Raw genomic sequence first — 5,963 nt, 5'->3', positions numbered from 1 at the left:
GCGGGAGCGGCGGGACGGGCCCGGGGCGAGGCGCCCGAGGCGTCGGGGCCGCAGCGCTGCCGCGTCCCGGGCTCTCTGCGGACCGGGCCGGGCAGTTGTGAGGGGCGGAGAGCGGCCCCAGGCACACGATTTACGTGTACCCCGCTTGCCACGCACAAATCAAACACCCACGACGCGCAAGGGCAGCGCTGGGCCTCCTGTAAGGAACTATTCACGAACTTCTCCCTAAGTGAAAGTAAACAGGCGACATCAGTCACGGCCAGCAGATGAATCTCAGCCTCGAGAAGAGATGACCGAGGGGGGTCTCTCTTCATTAATGTGTATAAATATTTAAAGGAGCAGGGGTGTGTGCTGTGAGGGTGGATCAGGCTCTTCTCAGTGGTGCTGAGCACAAGAGGCACCGAGCAGAAACTGATGCACAGCAAGTTCCGCCTGAACATGAGAAAGAACTACTTTACTGTACAGTGACCAGGCACGGGAACCAATTGCCCAGAGGCTGTAGAATTTCTCTCTCGGGAGATACTCACGAACCATCTGAACACAATCCTCTCCCTTGTGCTCTGTGCTTGTGCTCTAGCAGGGAGGTTGGCGCAGGTGACCCACAGTGATCTCTTCCAACCTTATCCATTCTATGATGCTGTAAAGCTCTATGAATACTCATGGCAAACAATGAGAATATAAAAACTTACTACAAGTTTTTCAGTAATCAGTGTTTTAAAATACCACCTAAAAGGTGCAAATAAAATACAGTCAGAATTATTAACACAAAGACTAAGAAGGAATAAATAACTATCCACTTAAATTTAAACGCTAGAATGTGGAGGTACAACTGTACACTTGGAACAAAAAAAACAACCACCAAAAACCCCAAAAACAAAACACCAAAAAAACCCCAAAAACCACACCCAAAAAAATCCAACCCCCCCCCCACCAAAATTCCATAAAAAAATACAAACCAGATTTACTATCAACATTGGTGTCTTACACTGTCATAAGCATTTCCCTTAACCCAGACACGTATCGGTTCTCATTTTTGTTAGCAATGATTGCCACAAGTACTGAAAATCATGGTGTTCCCTCTCAGAATTGTTGCATGCCTCATTTCCAGCTAGCACAAATGGGACTTTCTTGGTCCTAGCACACCTCTTGACTCCCCCCCCCAGCCAGGAAACAAACTTCCACCCTCACAGTTTGGAGGCAACACTTGAGCCAGCCAAGGATTCTGAAACTGCTGCACTGAGAATCACTCAAGGTGCAATTCACAATGGGAAGGTATCAAACTCACCCTGCAAGCCAGGCAGAGCTGGCAGCGTTTCCCCCTGGCAGGGAACCTCTGCAGTGGGACAGTGCAAGGCTCGCTGCGACAGCGGTGCCCTGGAAACCTCTCTGGGTGCTTTCTACTCTGCCCAGGCACGGTGCCCTCGTGGAGTGAGTATCTGCCAAATGCACTTGTCCACCTGCTGCAGAAAGCTGGGCATGAATTACACAGTCAATGTTACAGTGGGGCCACAGGTTGAGAATTATGTCTGCAGTTAGAGTCATGTCTTCCAAACGATTCAGATCTTCAGTAAATGCTTCTTTATTTTAAACAACGTAACTTAGAATGTCCAGGCTTGTATTTGTATAGGGAGAATGCTCTTTACAGTAATGCCAACATTCATTTGCACCCTGAGCTGTATGAATTCTGCCTGGGAGTTTTGGAAATGATTCTGAAGTTCAGGAGAATGGTAGATTATATTCATAAAACAAGGGTGCCACTGACCTTTCAGCACAAGAGAATAGATGTGAATCAGGGACCTGAGATTCATCTAAAGGAACACAGTGGAAACACACAGGATGAAAGGCTCTAAAGGCTTTACAAATTATATTTGGATGAGGGAGAGCAGGGAGAAAGAGAATGTGGGAAAAAGAAGAATGAAAAAGGATCCTGCTGTTTAGCTCATGCATAAACTGTATGTGTCTAGCCAAAGGTCACTCCTTTTATTTTCTCATTAATTTCAATGACGGTAAATGGTATATGAAGAACAATCTAAAAATAAGAACAGCCAGAAATAGCTTAGGGTTTTTGTGTGACAGCGTGGCAGGAAGAAAAACCTGAACTGAAACTTCATTCCAGATCTTTACTTCTGGCTTTTGAAAAAGTAGTGACTTAATTATTTAAGATGAACTGTAAATCTATTTAGAGAAGTTAAACAAAAGTTAAGTGGTCTACTTTTTAATGCATTTTCCAATAAAGTTTTTATACTATGCGTACACTGAAATTAATTCCAGAGGGGTTTTTTTTTCATTTACTGTTGTTCTGAGAAATGGTGTATATGGACAGTTTTGTGGGGGAGTTTTCTGGGTTCTAAACACAAGTGGAAAAAAACCCCAAAACACTAAATACTAGGCAGCTGTAAACAAATAGAGGAGGAATAACAAGCTTTGGGAAGCTTTCAGGTGCATGCAAAAGCTGGCACAAGGAAATTGCCATCCACAGCAACTGAAAGTAGAGGCTGAAATGGGAACATAAAAGGGATAATGTATGTTTTGCTGTGGGGGTCATGAATGGCTGCCTCAAACAAATCTTCAGGCAACAGGAGCTCTTCATACAGAGACTGATGCAACATCTGCCAGCCTTTTCTTTCTAGGGAATAATGGGCCAATATCTAGAAGGCGATCTACAAACAAGGTGACACAGATTCTACAGCAGCATTGAAAGGATTTTAGCATTACTCCACCAGCTTTTTTAATTTTTTGCAGCAAATGTGCAAATCTGCATTGACTTGCAGCATATTTGGCTGCTGAGCTTACATTTGCAAAAAGAGGACACCAGCTGCCCAGAGTTTGGTTCTCATTTTCTGTTTATGCCAAATAGCTGTATGAACCTTATGGTTAACACACATTGCAGTGGTTCACTTTCTGTGTAGTAATTGATAAAGGTAAAATGATAAACAACAGCAATTAAGCATCCCAGCTAGAATATTTGGGCTGTATTAGAAGTGAGATGACCTGCTCAAATCACCAACTTTCGATTTTGCATTAAATCCTTAGGTCATTTTATTTCTTGCACAACCATGGTCATATTTCTGATGTGATCTACAACTAATTTGATTTCTCTCAGCCTCAGTTTGCCATCTGCAAAGAAAGAATTTCCAGCCCTCAGTGTATATTACAAAGATTAACAGATACTCCAGGTGTAACCGTACAATGTAGCAGCTTTGGCAGGAAAGGTGTCTGAATGATTTCTTGCTCACTTGCAGCCTTCCTGACTCCATCCTGGCACTTTAATCTATTATTCTATTCAGGTTTTGAAACCTACTCACAGTCCAGTCCACTGAAATGACCTGGGTCAAGAATACCACACCGCACCCCTTGTTCTTTAAAGATTTTTTTAACTGTGATCCAGTTGTTATTAAAGCTCCAGCAGCTGGTGACCTGTCATGAAAAGGACCTTGAAAAGCAACATGTCAAACTCTAAAACCAGATAATGAGCTGCAGTAATCCAGAGGGGTGTCACAACACAGCCTGTGTAAAGTCACTGTTTCTGAAGGAGAAAAACACCCCTCACATATGACATGGGTTCAATATCTCGTCCTACTTGATTAGTCTTGAAGCTAGGGATGGAAGAGGAGCCAAGTGAAAGCAAAGGTAATAGGACAATTACACAGGGATATATTTTATCTCATCTCCTTCACACACCTACTGCTCCCACAAGACTGACAGACTCCAGCGCTTCCGTTGCATCAGTCACACCACATCCTCTTGGACTCCTTCTTGGCAATCAGTTTTAAGGTACTGCCTGAAGCAGGTCACTGCTGTTTTTCCTGACTACAGATAAGAGACAGTAGCAAAGAAAGAAATGGTGCAGAGAACTCCTCAGCTCCAGAAATAAAGCACAGGTTTTCTGAGTCCTGCCCAATGCACTGACTACAAAGCTTCATCTCCTGCTGTTTGGGGAGGTTTGTTGCCTCCCCAAAGGGACTGTGTGCCATGTGAAGCAGCAACAGGGGACCATGGAGCAGGGAGGAGAGGTGTCTGGAAGGGAGCTGAGGTGTGTTTCCCTAAATATGTATTCGTTTCATTGGTTTCAATAGCCGAATCAGTGATTGGAAGTTTGTTAATTGGCAACAAATTCAATCAATGGAAATTCCCCTGGCTCAAAACTGTTTTTGGCTCACAACAAGGGAAAATTGATTCAACACAAAAATTTGGAAATAAAGTAGTACAGTCACAGTGGTCTGGCAACAGATCTGAGGTGAAGATATAGAAAACAGCAAATTACAAGTTGTGCAGCAGTTGCTAATCTAGGGCATAAGAATTACAAGGGTCTTTTAAGCCAGAAGAAGAAGTGATAATAACATTTTATCCTGGCTTTTGTTTACAGCAGTTTAAAAACTGGAATGTTAGCGTAAAGAAGTCCAAAGAGAGGCACCAGAAGTGATGAACAGGAATATATCTTCAGGAGATGGGTGTTTACATGCTTGTCTTATGAGAAAGCAGCCAAGCAAAGAAAAGACTGAGGATCCTTTCAAGGGACCTGGGTGGAATCCCAAAGAGCATTATATAGAGTGTAAGCATGGAAAGAAGAAAAAGAAAACTCATAATAACTATAAAAAATTCTGACAGCCACAGTAGACTAAAACCCCTAGAGAGGTTGGCTTCCTACATATTATCAGCACAAAGTGGCATTCAACATTCAGAAAAAAATTTGAAATAGAAAAGCCTCTCCACTCGCCTGTGCAATCCCAAGCAAAAAAAATGAAGGACAGCATCTTTTTTTAGAGCTCTCAAAGCAGGTCAAATTCAGAAAGAATAATTCACAACCCACACATAAGTCAATGGCCATTATGTTTGCTCAGACAAGACTGGAATTTGATTAAATGCTTATGAGCATGTAGACGATATACTATATAAAAAAAAAAAATCTGTTTTGCAATGAGACTATTTATATCAAAGTTAATTTGAATTGCTTTTCTGAGATCTCACATTTGGTTAAAAATACAAAGTCCCCAAAGGACTTGTGACAGTTAGAGTGCAATATTTTAAGAAATATTTTTATTTTGACGTTTTCTTTTTTTAAGATTGGCAAAGAGGCTGGTTAGAAGCTTCACAGAAACATGCAGCTGAAAAAAAGAACCTGAGCATTTTCTGATTTCAGGAGCAACCACATCTTGTGGTGTCTGATATTTCAGAGTGAGTGGACTTGAGCAGGGTGGTAAACACTTAAGAATGATTGAAGTTCAAAAACAAACAAAAAGAAGCCTTGAGCTCACTCTTGTAGTAAATGGGAAAAAAGTGAGGGAAAGCTTGGCAAAAATCAGCATAATAGTGGGCTTATTGTTGAATCTGAAAGCTTCATTTTCCAATGGTGTCCCTTTTCTGGGAAGCAGCACAACCACCCTGAAAGCGCTTTCTATAGAGATGATAAATCTGTGGTGGAGATTTATGCACATTCAGATTAAGTCAGGAAATCAGTAATGAAAAGGATAATTAAATAGAGAGACAAAAACCTAGAAGAAAAATTACCAAAAGCTCCCAAAACAAACACAGCTAACAATACACCATATATATCAGGTCCTGGGATTCTGACTCTGACTTTGGCACCCATTCTTGCTTGAGCAACACGCAGGGTGAGCAACCTCATCCTCTTCCTCACTGTGTTTCCCAGGACTCTAGAGAAGGGCAGTCTGCAAAGAAGCAGATTCTGTGTGAGCAAGATGAGGCTTGATATCTTTGGTCCTCTCTGTTTCTTTATGCACAAGCTCTTAATTCATCAGTAGGTGGAAAAGCATAGGAAATAAAAAATATATCTGTACTTATTTACGGAACTGTTTGAGGCCACAGCACTCCTGGTTCTGAGGGAGCTTCCATAAAGGAGGGGGCAACCCTCAGTGACATCAGTCAATCTCAATCACAAATAAACACCAAAAAACTTCAGCAACAAAAGAATAGGGAACTTCCACTAGCTGGTAGCACTAGCA

Source organism: Passer montanus, unplaced genomic scaffold (genome assembly GCF_014805655.1).
Source record: "Passer montanus isolate IOZ18808 unplaced genomic scaffold, ASM1480565v1 scaffold1, whole genome shotgun sequence".
NCBI classification, from domain to species: domain Eukaryota; kingdom Metazoa; phylum Chordata; class Aves; order Passeriformes; family Passeridae; genus Passer; species Passer montanus.
Note: the sequence above shows the minus strand (reverse complement) of the source record.